A 17,805-nucleotide genomic window follows, 5' to 3' on the forward strand; every position below is an offset into this window, starting at 1 on the left:
GACACAGTAGCAGCTGTCATCCTTAGAATATGTGGCCTAGTACTATGGTTCAGATCCACTAACGTGTTAATCTATTTTTCATCCACACTACTGGTTGGAAGCTCAGCTTTTGTTTATTGCATTGTTCTTTAGACTGTTTATATTATTCCTCATAAAAATGTCATTCGGATTGAGGTTCTCCTTTTCATTGGGGTAGAATAGGCATTTACCTATGTAACATTTTTATTTACTTCAAGAATTAGTTAGGGCACTCTCCGACCGGCAGAGAGGAGGGAAACAACAAACCAAAACGGCCAACAAGAAAAACGGACACAGCAAGTGGGACTGTGAGTGGAAAGGAACTATTGCAGCCACCACACCCCGTGAACGGGAGCTGAGGCGAACCCTGTAGGATCCGCCGCGGAGGTGAGCTCCAGGCGCCATTAAAGAGAGCCCCGCCCCCCAGGAGGAGACCAGCACCAGCACACAGCCCCGGCCGCCCGGTAAGCTTGCGCGGAAAGTGGCACGGATCCGGACCGGATCGCAGCTGCCCAGGTCCCCGCGCCTGCGACCTAGGCTTGCGGGGAGACGGCGGAGGCCCTCCCTGAGTGAGCAGGAACCAGGCGCCCAGGCAGGGGAGCGGGATTCAAAAGGCGCCATTCCCGCGCCACTGATCTGGGCTACAGCCCGCGTCCTGGAACTGAGGGCTTTGGAACTGAGACCCGGGGCACGAAATTAGGGGCGTGGGTTCCCCACGACGGTGGGGCACAAGGCAGACACAGCACCCCAAAGCCGTTGAGGTGTACCCTACCATCCCCGCTCTGCTCCCTGCCCCACGGGGTGGAAAATCAGCTCCCCAAGGGCTCTAGGAGAGATCTCTGGCGCCACCTAGCGACTTGACCCCAGCACAGGCTACTGAAGGAGCTAGTGGCCAGCTGGGGAGTTAGCCCACACCGGGCCCCTTCCGAACAAGTAGTCTGAGCCCACAGGGAGAGCGAGCACCCACAGCCGGGGCAGACCAGGCGCGCAAAAGAGTGTGCCTGAGACCAGACGCGCAGGGAGTGTGTCCCACATCACCATTTTAGAACAGGGACATTTCTTCAGTAAAGACTACCTGCAGAAGGCTTCCTCAGGAGCCAGAGGTGAGCGGGGGAAGTTCGCCCACGCCAGACACCCTCTGGCCTGCAGTCCAAGCCCAGAGGGGAGCAGGAACCCACCGCCGGGGAAGACCAGGCGCACAGGGGAGTGTGTCCCCACATCGGCATTTTAGAACAGGGACCCTTCTCCAGTAAAGGCTGCTTGAAACTGACAGATGACTCCTGGAAGAACCAGAGGGGAACAGAGAAGCCCACCCAAGATGCCGGCCAGTCCCAACAACACAGTGTCCCAACGCATACGGCAAATTAGAAAATAGACAGTAGGGAGGAGAAGAACCACACGCAACCTAGCAACTCTCCAGAGAAAAAGCACACCACAAAAAGAAAGCCAGCCCCCAGATTGCAAAGACAATAACTTGGAAGAATTTCTGAGCCTTCCAGAAAGAGAATTTAAAATTGCCGTGATTAAAAAACTGACAGAAGTCATAAAGGAAAACAATGATAAGGGAAAAATAATCAACGATCAGAAGAATGCAATTGAGTCCCTAGAGAGGGAAAGCAATGGTCAGAAGAAAGAAATTGAGTCCCTAAAGAGGGAAGTAAAAGAAATGCAGGAGATCAAAGAATTAATGGAAGAACTAAAGAATTCTGGGAAAAGCAATGAAAGCAGAATAGATGAAATGGAAGAACGAATAAGTAATCTTGAAGACACAGAAATAAAAAGAACCAAAACAGAAAAGGAAAGAGAAGTACGAAGGAAAAAGAATGAGGAAAGACTTCGGGAACTATCTGACTCCATGAGGAAAGGAAATATAAGAGTTATAGGAATACCAGAAGGAGAGGAGAGAGATGTAGGAACAGAGAAAATATTCAAAGAGATAATTGAAGAGAACTTCCCAAATGTGAAGAAGGAGCTGAAAATTGATATACAAGAAGCAAGAAGAACACCAAACTTCCACGACGAAAGGAAAAATACAGCAAGACACATAATAGTAAAGCTCCCAAAAATCCAGGACAAGGAAAAAATAATGAAGCTGGCAAGAGGGAAGAAACAGATAACATTCAAAGGAAAACCAATCAGGCTGACATCAGACTTCTCCGAAGAAACACTACGGGCAAGGAGAGAGTGGAGGGACATCGTCAACAGACTCCAAGAAAATAGATGCCAACCAAGAATACTCTATCCCGCAAAGCTCTCCTTCCTCTTTGAAGAAAGAATATGGACCTTCCCAGACAAACAGAAACTCCGGAATTTCATTGCAACTAAACCCCCACTCCAAAAAATACTACAAGGAGTCCTAAAGCCAGAACCTCAGAGGGACGAATAACAATGAAAGAAGGCCAAAAAAAAAAAAAAAGTTATTAAAAGAATAAATAAATAAAATCAAAGGAAAGACAAACACAATGGCAAATACAGATGTTAACATATCAATATTAACTCTAAATGTAAATGGACTAAACTCTTCAATAAAAAGACACAGAGTTGCAGCCTGGATTAAGAAACAAAACCCAACCTTTTGCTGTCTCCAGGAAACACATTTAGCTACAAAAGATAAAAATAGGCTCAAAGTTAAAGGATGGAAAACAATCCTACAAGCAAATGGACCAAAAAAGAAAGCAGGAACAGCTATACTTATATCAGATAAAACAGAATTCAAACTCAAAAAGATAAAAAGAGACCCCAATGGTCACTACATTATGATCAAGGGGACAATACTTCAAGAAGAAATAACACTCATTAACATATACTCACCAAATGAAGGAGCACCAAAATATATCAGACAACTGTTGTCCTCTCTGAAAACAGACATCAGAGAAAACACATACGTAGTGGGAGACTTCAACACACCACTATCAACAATGGATAGATCAACAAGACAAAAAATAAGTAAAGAAACCAAAGCTCTAAATAAGGACCTAGAGCAATTGGGCTCTAGGTCAAGGATCAACAAAAAACTATGAACCAGAGACACTTTTAGGGGGGCGGGGGTGGGAGGGGAGGGATTGGGGTCAGAATGGGGGGGCTGCAATTGTATGGGGAATATAACAATAAAATTTATAAAAAAAAAAAAGAATTAGTTAAAGTTTGTTGGAGTACAGAAACTCTAATGGTGCAACAAAGCTTGAAAAGGGTTATTAATTCTTCCCATATTGCTCTTGACCTGAAAATGGGCATGATGTCAGTATTTGTGGAGCTGAGTATGTAACAATACAGGAATGTGGGATTATGGTATTCTTTCTTTTAATTCTTACCTACTTAACATGGTCATACAAACTTACCTCCTAGCCTGCAAGCCACTATTTGTTTTAAACAGGGAGGTAATAGATCTCTGGTTTATAGTTGCCTGTTGATTTTGATTTTTACTTTATCATAATTTGTCTTTTTCCACACTACAAGGGGGAGAAGGGAGTAGGATCAAAACAAGGGTGGTGGGAATTTTATGGGGACTATAACAAAAATGAAAATGCATACATTGTACAACAATGAAAAATGATGTAAAAATATATAAAAGACAAAAAGAAAAATTAATACACCAAAAAAAGATTATATCTCACTTCACCATTACATAGAATGAAACCCCGTTAACCAGATAATAAGCACAGCATGCTCTTTATGATAATGCCAACAATAAAACCAGAAGACTTTGCTAAAAAAAGAAACAGGGAGGTAATATATTATTAGAATCACATTTTACTAAGATCTCCCTACTGAATTTTGGAGAAAATTTTGAAGGGGTGGGAGGAAAGACTGGAATATAGAAGGTTAGCTGAGATACTTGACTACAGGCTAGAAATGCTTATAGCTTTAAATAGGATTGTTGCTGTGGGAAGAACCAGGATAAGGGACCATTTAAACTGCTCTAGTTTCTTCCCCTTGGTTACTTTAGTGGAAAGTGATATTTTCTTCTATCTCCACTTGAAAATATGGTCTGCTTTGTATTTTAGTGGCGTATATTTCCTTATTTTACCTCTGAGATAGAATTCTCTTTTGGAAAACTTTATATTCTATTTACCTTATTATCTGCTTCATTTTTTAGGACAGTAACTAGTAGTTTCATAAATTTATTCATTCATTTGTTCATTCACAAATACTTATTGAGCACTTAACATGTTCCAGGTGCTATTCAAGTACTGCAGGGATAAATGCAAAGAAAAAAAGAGACATAATCCATAACTCGGTAGAATATCTCATCCCTATAAAGACATTTATTTGACAATAATATAAATTAATGCAACTGCATTGTGAAGGGCTCCATGTCTAAGTGCATTCATGGTGCTATGAGAACATATTATAAGTGAGGCTTCCTATTCAGTCAAGGTATAGAAGAAGAGTTGGATTTAAACAGGAAAAGGGAAAAAAGATGTATTGGTCCTGTGATTGAAGCAATTTGATGCATTTGAACAATGGAAAAAAAGGCCAACATATTTGGAGCTCAGAGGAGGAGATGAATGGTGACATTAGAACAGTAAGGATTTGGCAATTCAGAACTTTATAGGTCATATTAAGATTTTAGTCTTTACCGTATTAGTATGTAATATATTTAAAATAAGGATTTTTTTAAAAACAAATCTGGGTGTTTCAATAGTAATGAAGATAGAGCTAGCACACAGTAAAAATGATTATGTGAAATTTAGGGAAGCTTAAATGAATTAGAAATCTAATTAATATGTAGACGGTAAGAAAATAGTGGCTGCAAGTAGGGTTTCAAAATAGAGCAAAAATTTGTAGTGAGAAAATGAAGACTACCAAGAAGTTCTAAGTGCATTAAATACAGATGATGACTAATGCTATTGGGCTGCAAAGCTCAAAGATGATTGCATGAACCGAACTCAGTGTTGTTTTTTTTCTCCACAGTTATTTTATACCTGTGACACACTTGTGAATGGTGTGTCAGAGTCTCTACAACTATGATTTTCAGGTTTGTTGATTTTTCTATGAGAACTCATATAGCTTGGCATATAGTCAGTCATACTCACAGATATGACATGTTATAGTAAAAAGATCCAAAACAAAATTAGTAAAGGAAAAAGGCTTATGGGTCACAGTCCCAATGAAGCCAGGTCTGAGCTGCTTGCTTCACTCTCCCAATAGAGTCACAGAGAATACATAATTTCATGACAATGAGTTGAGATGACACACCTGAAATACTAATAGGAAAACTCACTATATTTTCAATGTCCAAACTTTTTATTGTGGCCAGTCATGCTGGTACTCTTTGCCTATACTGTATCAAGTTTCTTTCCCATTTTCCATTTAGAAAGTAGTCATGTATCATAAACCACATTGTGTTTACCAAGTTTAGGCACAGTGAGTGACTCTGACTCATTCTAGGGATAGTGGAGCTCTATCCTCTTGAAATCCAAGTTTCCAGATGCCAACTAAGTACCTACCTTGGAAATAGATCTTTCTAAGTATATATTGACTCTTCTGCATAGTGGCAATAAAAGGACTTGTCAAATGAAGATCATCCTTTGTTTCCTTGTTATTTGTGCTATTATATTTATGCAATATGTTTTCAAGCCATCTATTATCTGAATAGATGTTATTGTCACATAATTTACACATGTTTCCATAGATGTCTGTCTTTTGTACTTTTTGGACTATCATTTTTCTTCACTGTTTTTCAAATGGTGTTCTTGCTGCAGAGCATACATAGCCAAGCTTGGATGTTGTGGAATTCTGTCTCTTGCTCTCTTTCTTCTAAGTTCTTCTCTGGTCACTAAATATTGATTTCATGCCGTATCTAAGGTATATTGAAGGTTAATGGGTATTTTTAAATGTCTTTTTATATAAGGTTATAATTTACCTCAACTCATAATATCTTTGGGTTCTATAATATTTCTGATTTGAATTTAAATATAATATTTATGGAAAAATATAAAATTTAATGCAAGTTCATAAAGATTTATTATTCGTTAAATAGGTCTAGTGTGGAGATGTATTATCTAATAAAGGTTTATCCTGTATGGAGGAATGCACATATTGTTTTTCCTAGACTAGTGTTCCATTTATTGGGTTTTGGACTGCCCATTGTAAAAGGAATTGCTAAGAAGTTTCTGGTAGTCAGAATTGAGATGTACCAGGTTGTTGTTCGACTGTGTTCTTCCTATATTTTAATACACAATAGGTTGTACGTTGCCCTCTCTTTTGTATTACTTATTCCATATCCAGTGCCAAGAACTTTTTACCTTTCTTTATTTCTAGAAATTGTTTCCAGTCTCTAATTCCTTGTTATTCAAAGCATGTCCCTCAGACCATTAACACTGGGATCTTCTGGGAGTTTGCTAGAGAGACAGAATATCAGAACTGTCCTCAGACTTACTGAATAAGAATTTGCATTTTAACAAGATCCCCAGCTGTTTGATATGCATGCTAAAGTTTGGGAAATGCTGCTCTAAAGCATAACATGACCATTTTTTAAAAATATTTTTTACTGTAGTACTATTGGTTTACATCATTCTTAGTATTTTGAAAGTATTGGGTTTCCCCCTTCAGGTGTAGTCTCTGTAGCATACCCACAACTCAGCATACTCATAACTCATACCCATAGTCCTCCACCATAGTCCATGTGTTGTCTCCCCAGCCTATTCTCCCTCCTTCTTTCCCCTCTTTCCCTCTAGTTACCTCAGTTCTGCGGTCTGCTTGCAAGGGCTGGTTTTAATGTTTGCCTTTGTCTGAACCTTTGTTTGGTTTCTCTATAATTTACATAGAAGTGACACCATCTGGTATTTATCTTTCTCCTTCTGGCTTATTTCACTTAGTAAAATCCCTTCCTGCTCCATCCAAGTTGCTGCAAATGTCAGAGTTTTTTTTTTTTTTGATTGCAGAATAGTATTCCATTGTGTATATATACCGTATCTTCTTGATCCTCTTGATCCACTCATCTGTTTTTAGGCACTTAAGTTGTTTCCATAGGTTGGCTATTGTAAATAGTACCGTAATAAACACAGGGGTACAAGTTTCTTTCAAATTAGTGTTTTTGTATTCTTTGAGTAGATAACTAGGAGTAGAATTGCTGGTCATATGGAAAATCCATTTTTAGTTTTTTGAGAAAATCTCCACATTGCTTTCCATAGGGGCTGGACCAGGCTACTTTCTCATGAACAGTGTGAGAAGGATCCTTTTTTTGCCATACCCTCACCAGTACTTGTTTTTTTGGTCTTTTTAATATGTGCCATTCTCACAGGTGTGAGATTATATCTCATTGTCATTTTGATTAGCATTTCCTTGATGATATGTGATGATAAACATTTTTTTTTCACATGCCTGTTGCTTGCTTTGTCTCTTCATGCTCCACTATTAGCCTGTGCCTGCCATATGTTAATGGTCATGCTTGGAATTTTTTACATGTCAAAAGTCAGGGAACTAAAAACATCTATACACTAATGAATGGATTTTATCCCAAATTCCCTAAATGCTTTAATATGGGGAGGTCTACTGCAGCATCAAATATTAATAAATAATTTTTCCCCATGATTATGTTTTCTTTCTTAGATTTTAATCATTGCCCCACTGAGGGTCACTTTCCTGAGTTTTCAAAGCATCATCAACCCCAGTACCGATGTTCCTAATTGAAAATCTATCCATTTACTTCAATGCTATTTTCAGGCAAGTAGCCTTTGGGTTGGGCCATCATTTAAGCTGGAGTTAGCCAACCTTCTAATATTTTTCTAATATTTTCTCTTCCCTATTCATCACCAGCTGTTTGCACCCATATCAAGGACGGACAAAAAAACAAACACAAACAAAAAACAAAAAACAAAAAACCACCCAAAAACCCAAACCTTAATACCTTAATAACGACTTGTATTTCTGGTTCTTTTCATCTCCTTCTAAACCTTTCTCTCTTTAATCTTTTACTTCTAGTTCCTCATCCACTCCTTTAGTTAATTCCAATTTAAGCTTTGTCCTTCTCTTTTATGAGTTTTAGTGGCTCAAATGCTCCACAACTAAAATTTTGGTTACATAGAGTTATTACCATTTCAATTAAAATGCAAGTTACTATGAGAAAATAATTTATCAAAATAGAAATCAATGTTCATGTAAATTATAATTTAAACTCTGTTTGAATTTTATTATTCAGGGTTTTCTAGAAAGATGTTAATTAACATTGGAATTTGATCTGCATGTTGAACAAATTTACTTATTAAAATGGACTTCATAAGTATCGAGCTGATTTGTTCTGAAGGGAAATATTCATTTAGTAATTTGAATTCTATTTCCAAGATAAATAGTTTTTCTGCTCCCTAAGACTAGGTGAATATGCAAAGTGATAGATTTTAACCAAGTCAAAAAATGGATGGAACTGAGTCCTCTCTCTGGCCCCCGCCAGAAAGTTACATTGTTCTCTAAGAAACAACTTTTTATTCTTTCTTTAAAATGCTCTCTTTCATAAATAAGAATAAACTGTATCTGCTCAATGTATATTGCTGGTCAGTAGTCTTAAAATAGACTTATTATTTATAATTTATTATATGTGTTTTGTGAAATTGGACAAAGATTTATTTAGATATTTCATTTTGAATTTATTTTGAGACCTCACTGAGAACAAGAAATTTTGCAAAAGCAACTAAATTTGTCTGCGATTTGTCAGAGTAATTTTTAATAACTTTAAGATATACTCTGCTGTAAATTTCTTAGTGTGACAATTTATATCCATTCTTGCTATTATTGCAACTCATTGTAAAGTTCATGTTATAGATTGAGATAAAAATGGAGTCCAAATGACCACAGTGATCTCCTGAGCCAGTTATATGCAAATATGGCTACTCATTTGATCATTTAGAAAAGTTTTATAACTATGGAACCCAATGTCTCACACCACACTTACCCAAATTGTATGTTTGAGAATGTTTTTCTTAGAGACTGTCAGACAAGTACCTACAGAATTAATAACTGCGAACTGATAGTCAAAGCAACCAGTTAGTGTCCACCATATCAAAATTCTTTATCTGTACAAAGTTAGGTTTTGACAGTTATATTACCATTGAATATATGGCATGGTTTATTTCTTCCAGGCATTATTTTCACAACTCAGGGTTACATATGTCCAGCTTTCCCAAAGGTATAGATAATTGTTTCATTGATTTCCACATCTACTGAGAGTATTTCTGCTTAAGTTATGCAGGGGAAATGCTATAAATTTTCAATATGTGGTGGCATTGAAGGAGGAAGTTAGGAAATGGGTATATTCAGTCAGTTAGGAACAGGGTGCCCCAACTCCAAGTCCATTTATCAACCTGACTGAGAAATAATGGGTTGGAGCCAGAGGGTTCCTCCCTAACCCCCCAACCCAACCCCACCACCCAGTAATGAGTGGAATTTCCAGAACATCAACACCCCATGGGCAGTCAAAACCTTCCTTTTGTAGGAAAACAAAAGTTTGTGTCAGATGTTATTGTCTCAGTGGAAGGACTAATTATGTATTTTAACTCTTGAAATAAGAGAACCTTCAAATTATTGATTTCAAAAACTAGACACAATAGTCTAAATGTCTTACAGAATTAATAATTAATACCACAGAAACTGTGAAAGAGTTGGAATTTCTTTATGGGGCACATTGAGAAATGAACTCTGAGAGTGACTAAGCAATGTATTTGAGGATACAGAAAGAAAAACATAATAAAACGAGAATGACAAAAAAATTCTTTGAATTTTTTGAAAGCTGTGAGTAATGTTGAAAACAACTGAGATTATTTCCTCCATTCTCTGGTAGATTAGATAGAATAAAAGCTGTTTATTTTCTCATTAACTGTTATTAACTAGGTTTCCAAACTTCAATATTTCAAAATCACCCAACACATTAGAGTTGTTACTGAATGTCCATTTCACAGGTTAACTTGCACTTTCTATTTCAAGATTCCCTTCTTTCTCACCAGCACTCAAAATTATCTATATAGTTAACTGCAAACTTCAGGCTAGGTGATAGATAGGCCTTGTAAGTACATTTAAAAATAGCAAATGGTCAAATCTGACCTTTGGATTTTGACAGCTGAGGGGTAATTGTGTTGAAATCATTACCCTTCCAGGGAGGAAAAGCTTGCTGAACATTGACCTCCTGCTTAAACAAAATGGGGTTATTTTTTCCTTATCAGGTGAATCTTTTGGCACTTTGATGCCAAGTGTCATTACCTCTGTCTAGCCTGTGGATTGCAGAATTCTCTGTAAGTGTAATTTAATAGCCTGAATCTGTCATGAAATATTTATAACATTTTTGTGCTTTGAAGGTTTGGGATTTTTTTTTATAACCATATTATTAATGAAATGGCCTATAGAGGAGATGCCACAATGTATCATATTTACCTTGTACAAGTGCACTTAAATTCTGATACAAGTGTGTATTTTAGATCTTTTTATGGAACTTAGATAATGTTCTGTGAAAAATCAAATCATAAGCTTTCAAAAGATAATTTAATGGAAAGAAGTATTTTTACATCAGTTACACTAACATTTTTAATAAAGTTTTTGAACAAAAATTTAAAAGCAGAACTGAGTCAGATTCTAAGAAAATATACAAGTATAATATTTATTTAGTACTTACAATTTTGCCAGATGCTATGCTAAATTTGTGTGCATTAATGAAATGGTACTATCTGATCCACAGGAATTTTCCTCCATCTTTATAATTTGTATATTTTCTAACTATGTGTATGTTTTATTTATATTCATATAACAGATAGATAATGGGGCCCTCATTATGGGATTAAAGTCCTTATAAAAAGGGAAGTGACAGGAGATTTCACTTTTCCCCCTCATGGGCACACCAAGGAAAAGATCACATGATACTATAAAAGAAGGACAGCCTGCAGTATATCTGAAAGAGGGCTCTCGCTAGGCACCATATCTGCCAGCATCTTGATCTTGGAATTCCCAGCTTTCAGAACTGTAAGAAATAAATGTTTATTGGTTAAATCTTCCAGTCTCTGGTATTTATTACAGTAGCCTGAGCTAAGACAGTGTGTATATATATATATATTAACATAAAAGATAGCCCTTTTATTGAGTACTTATTGTGTGATCAAGTAATAATCTTGTTTTACATGAACTAACATATTTCATCTTCACCATAACTGTTTATGACATTTGAAGTGATTTCTCTAACTTTCCAAACTGGTTGAACTTAGAATACGCCAGAGCGCTTTGCCACTCTTTGCCACAAGTCTCTTATTTGCTAAATAAAGCAAAGTCTAATACTTATCACATTGAGAATGAAATCTGAAAGTAACAGCCTAAATTATTTAAAATTTAAAAAACAGGTTTATAGTAATTCCTATTTTACTTTCACTACTTATGTCTGCATTTTTCAAGGAACCATTTCAATTTTTAGGTTATATATTTATTTTAAAAAGAATAAATTTTACTGCTTATCTAAATGTACATGTTAATAAAAGCAAACATTCTTTCCTTTTAATAAAATAGCATTTCCTCTGATCAATATCCTTTCATTACTCTTACCTAAAAGAGCAGCGATTCCTTAACTCTTACTGTATATCTAAGGAGTACCATGTTATTTCTATGGTCAGCAGAAGCAAGTAATATTTGATCCTTATTCTATTATAAATAATATTAATTTTTTAACTTAAGTAAGTCTTAGCACCTTGATGATAGCTAATCAAAATATTACCAGTCTTCCTCTGTTATGAATGAATATGTAGCAATTTCAATTGCTTAATATTTAATTAATGATAAAAGGAGAATATTCAAGCAAATATTCATGTTTGGATTTGATAGCAGATATGTAAATAGACTTACTAAAATGTTTAATAATTGATTTTCCTTTAAGTGAATGTTTAGTTGTCAGTCATTTATGCCACTTGTTTTGTGTCATAACATTTAACTGAGAATACTTCTTTTTTTTTTTTTAAGAAAGAAGGCATGTCTATTTCTTTCTTTTTTTTTTTTTTAAAGATTTATTTATTGATTGATTGATACATACATACAAGCACTGGGTACAGTCAGAAGCGCGGGAGGGTGAGAGAATTCACCAGAGCCAGAGGGGGGAGCAGAGCAGGCAGAAGGACCGAAGTACACTGCTGAGGAGAGCAGCGGGCGGCAGGAGAGGTCTGCGCGCCATGTGGGACCCTCCTCTGGTGGCCGGGGAGCAGCCGGGGATGGAACCGGAGCTGCAGAGGCTGCGGGCAGCATCGCAACCCAGCGCTCAACCGCTGCGCCACCGGGGAGGCCCAATACTTCTTTTCTTATAAGAAAAAAATTTTCTGAAGGCCAGGATATGGTGAAAGCCTGAAGTGAGAGGAGAAAAGTCAATGGATCAATGCAATCTATTCCTTTATACTTTTAGTTGTCAAGGTTAATGTTAGGTGTAGAAGTAAACTTTTAGCAAGCAGGATTGCAATTACTGAGGTTATTTTCTTGTTAAGATGAAAGCTTGAAAAGTCAAGACATACTTTTAAAATAAAAATACAATTTACTAGCAAAAACCATCAAAGTAAAATCTAACTTAAACCACAGAATTTCATAAATTCTAATTGTCCTTAAAATGTTACATCTAAATATCACATAGTTTGAAACCTGTCACTTGTATTTTAAGTATGGTCATACTAAAGAATAAAAATTAAGGGAAGCTGTATGAGAATTTATTTATTTTTAAATAAATAAATAGAAAAAGATAAAGTACGAGTGCAAACTAGAATTAGTTGTATCAAAATTATTTCTTCAATGTGGAACTAAAGTAGAGCAATTAGTGACAGAAAAAAAATAATGCTATTCTTTGAGATTTGGTTTTACACATTGCTTTAATCTTTTTTCCCAATGGCAAATTTAGGATATTTTCAAATAATTATTAAGCAAGCATATGACTGGTATAAAGTAATTATAATGGCAAACTACCTAAATGGAATTATGTATTTCAGTTTTAAGCAAGGGCAAGGGAACTGACTCAGCCACAGTCACACTGCCATAAGAAACAGAATGGCACCTTCCTTTTCTTTTAGCAAGACAAGTCCCTCTTGAAGTAAAAAGAAAATGTATGTCTTATCACACCTTACTTCAGGTGAATACTAATTTTATTCCAGTAAATATAGAAACTTTAATGTATCTCCCTTTCATATATTCTCTATCGCGCTGTTACTGGTACCCATATTGCATTAATATCTGTCTTAAGCCTGACATAAAGGGCTGTAATTTTTGTTTTGTACAATCTTATGTTTTTTCTTGAAGAGATGAAATGAAAAATTATTCATAGTCTTGCAAATTGAATCATATGTTTACCATTTTTGGTACTTTTCATTTATTCCTGTGGATTTCTACCACTTCTACATCTAGGTGTCATTTCCTTGCAGCTGGTGTCCATCATCTAATGATGGATTTGTGTGTTGGAAGAACATGTTCACAGTTCAGGGTGTTTTCAGAGCTGCCTTAGATTTCACTTTCTGCTCAGTTATTTCGAGTTTCCATGTGCACTCTGTAACTTCGGATAGACCAGAAATGTATCCATAGCTTGAGACCTCTCTGATAGAGCTGTGCATATGCAGAGTTTTATCCAGGGAGAATGCTTGCTTCAATCAGTTCCACACTTTAACCCTGTAGAACAGAGTCAAAACTCACCCAGACAAAGCTCACACATACTGAGTTTGGGGAGGGGTAAAAAAAAGAACATCCATGAATTTTCACCATTCTTACCTGAATTTCAGCAGGTTTTCCAACTGGAAATTCTTCTCAGATTGTTGTATTCCTTTGACTGGTTTCTATGTTTACATTCTTTTTTTTTTTTTAATCAAATATGTCCAGGCTTATAGAGAATTAATTTTTTTTAGAGAGAATTAATTTACTGTATTCTTCACTTGGTTGTAGCCAGAATTCTCTCTGAGGGTACTTTTTTTTTTTTTTTGGAGTGGCAGGGGAATGATATTTTAGTCATTCAGAAGTACCATTAAGATATTGAAATGCAATTTTTTAAAAAGATTTATTTATTTATTTATTTATTTATTTATTTATTTATTTATTTATTTATTTATTTATACAAGAACCGGGTACAGGCCAGATGCGTGGGAGGGCGAGAGGACTCACCAGAGACAGAGCAGGGAACAGAACAGGCAGACTGACGAAATACACTGCTGAGTGGAACAGCGGGCAAGACAGGAGAGGTCTGCCGCGCCATGTGGGACCCCCTCCGGCCGGCCAGGATTGAACTGACACTGCAGAGGCTGCAGACAGCTCCACAGCCTGGCGCTCAACTGCCTGGGCCACCAGGGGAGGCCCTAAATGCAATTTTGAAATTTAAAATGCATTAGACATTTCATGTATTTTTGAAATGGTTATTAGTGAGAAAAAGTTCAGAACTTAACCAATAATTATGGAGGTAGATCTATTTGGATATTGGTAAAGTTACCAATAAAAAATATATTAATGTTGTTAAAAATGATAACCCAAATTACTATAATTGTAGATATGGTATTGTGTGTTCTTTTGTGCCCACTGTTATTGTAGATGATGTAAAACATAAAATTCTCTAGTATGTAGACAAACTCTTGTCTTCTATGAAATGAACTAGTTGCATATCTTCAGGCAATTCTGATCACTATCTTGTTTCTCACCTAGCTCCTTATCCATAAAGTGAAACAATTGCTTTACTCAATCTTAAAGTGTCTTTGCCAATTTTAAAAACTATGATTTGAAACTTTTGAAATTAGATATTACTACTATGTTATCATATTTGATCCAAATCAGTTATGGGTCTATAAGGTAAACACCCAAGTGCCCATATACATAAACTATAATCTAGCTTTATGGGTTGTCCTAATTCTATATTTGACTGAGCTGTACCTTTATTTTTTTTAAACTATATTACTAGAGGTAATGTTGACTTTTCTCAAGGAAATACATTAGATAACCAAAAACTTAATCTTAAATGCAGGACATTCTCCCTTCTTTACACCAAGGTTGAGAGATTAAAGAAGCTATACAGACATGATATTCCGTCAGTTTGAACAGAATTTGACTAATCTGCCTGACATTAATTCATTTAAGTCCTCTTATGAGCAATAGAGAAGAAAGCTGTCAGAAAATTCCTAACATAGCTGAAATGCAGCTGCCACGGTTTATTTTTCATACTGGCAGATGTAGAAAAAGGCTTATTCTTATTTTGCCAAATATGCTTTCATTATTCTTGAATTTACAAGCATAGTATGGTGTTTGCTTTAGTGAAAGTAGAGTAGATTCTTGTGGTCTACAAGTGTCAGTGTACAGTATTGTCAGAATTGGGAGTGTTTGTAATTTCAACATTAATTAATCTTTGATACATTTATTTGTATATACTAACATTTAATTTTTACATATACAATATGAAAATAATGCCAACAAAATAAGCACAATGTCTCGTTAGTTTTGTCAGAACACACCAAAATTCTGATGCCCATTTTTCAACATGTTGATCATCTACTTACTTATTTTTATCAAATTAATTAAATATATGTGGTATTTATGCATGTTTTTAACTATCAAAAATACATGATATTTTATTCAATAATTTTTATATCAATTTACTGTCCTAAGAGCCAAACTGACAAAGATTCTGTGCTTGTGCTTATTGCAATCATCCTGTGTGGTAAATATCAGTGTTAACATGGATGTCTAAGAAACCATAGAAGAAAAGAATGTATGAAGCATATTGTTGTTGGGGATAACCATAAGTTATGAGTTCAATCATTCAATGAATAGTTATTGAATATCCCAAAGCTAACACTGAATTAAATTTAAAATAGGGACTCCTTGGTGGCGCAGCAGTTGAGCGCTGGGTTGCGATGCTGCCCGCGGCCTCTGTGGTGCCGGTTTGATCCCCGGCTGCTCCCCGGCCACCGGAGGAGGGTCCCACATGGCCTCTCCTGCCGCCCGCTGCTCCCCTCAGCAGTGTACTTCGGTCCTTCTGCCTGCTCTGCTCCCCGCTCTGGCTCTGGTGAATTCTCTCACCCTCCCGCACTTCTGACTGTACCCAGTGCATGTATAAACAAACAAACAAACAAATAAATAAATAACATGCCTCTATAAAAAAAATAGGGACTCCTTTTTCAAGATACTTTATGACTATCTGTTGGAGTACTATTGTAATAAATGTACAATTATATGATGACTGCAATGTGTCCCTTCTACAGTTATGTAGATAATGCATAACCTATCTGAATATGAAGGTAATAAAGAGCAACCACATCTTTGCCCTCTTGGAAATAAACACAAAAATAAAAACCAACCAATCGATCAATTATCTATCTACCTCTCTACCTCCCCACATCCCTCCTTACCTCTCTACCTTCCTACCAACTCTCTACCAATCTATCAGCTCAGCTATCTATCTATGTGTACATGGCCTGCGAAATATTATTTGGGGAAAGGAAAAAGCAACTGAACAACAGAGTAATAATTTACACAGAGCTTTTAGAGAATGTCTCTTTTGCCAGAGAATATTGACACTGAGGTCAAAGATGAGAAGAAACTGCCCATGCAAAATGTGTGAGAAAGGGTGATCCATCTGTACGGATGTTGTGATGCATGAAACAAGCAGTTAAATGTGAAGAACTGAGAGAAAGTTAGATTGCCTGGAGTACAGGAAATTGGAGAGAAAATAATAATTGGAAATAGCTACATGTCTACCAATAAGAAATCATTTTATAAATTGTGGTCCATCTATGGAAAGGAACACCATGTAGCCATTGGTGACCATGTATGTATTTGAAGGCTATTTTATGATAAATTATTTACTATAAGTAAAAAGCAGACTGTCAAACATGTGTGTATATGGTGTATAATTTCCCAATTTTATTATGTCTATGAAAAAATAGTATGCATAAAGATATTTAAAGCAGTTATCTCTAGTGGTGAGATTGAGTGACTTAAGTTTCATTTTAGTGTTGCCTGTATATTTTTAAAAATTCTTGAGATACTCTAATGTATGCAAGGATACGTGTGTATATAGGTGTGTGTATGTGTGTGTAATTGAAAGCTGAATTCTTTGCTATAGCAAAAAAATAGAACTATTATCCTTCAATTAGGGAATTAATTAATAGATAGTTTTATTGGTATAGTACAGTACTCTGTATCAGTTAAAATGTGAAAAAGAAATTAGAACATTAATCAATATACATTATGATTAAAAGTATAATTTTAAGGTAAATTTTTATTTATGTAACAATGGTTTGTAAGATATGTTTCCACTGTACATCATAGCCACTATCATAAGTCTAGTTTCCATCCATTATTTGCAAAAATGTAACTATGGTATGATACAGTTTATATAAATTATAAACCCAGTTTTCTGTTATTTATAGTTGCAGTTATATATGTATGTGTGAGTGTAAAAAATGCATACTAATGATATTCCCTAGTTTCAGAAAAGTAAAAAATAGTTATCTTAGTGAAGGGAAGAAGGAGAAATATAGCTGAAGCTATACTTACAATTTTTATTACTTTGTTTAATAGATGCCTCTGTAGTAAATATGATAAAAATTTAATTGGTGCTTAATTTTGTCTCCTTTATGTTATCTTATATGTTAAAATATTAAGAAAAACTTTTAAATCCTTATGTTAAAAGTGGTAAGTCTCATGACCACATATAGATATTAATAGTTAAGGACTAACAAGGGAAAATATTGAATCTGAGGTCAACTTAACATAAAAATTTACTGTGGAATAAAATTTGATACTGAAAAGAGTATAAAATGCAATTATACTGTTTAATAAATATTTAAATAAATGCCTATATAATTCCCACTCAGGTCA

The sequence above is a fragment of the Talpa europaea genome (genome assembly GCF_964194135.1).
Source record: "Talpa europaea genome assembly, chromosome: 8".
NCBI lineage: Eukaryota > Metazoa > Chordata > Mammalia > Eulipotyphla > Talpidae > Talpa > Talpa europaea.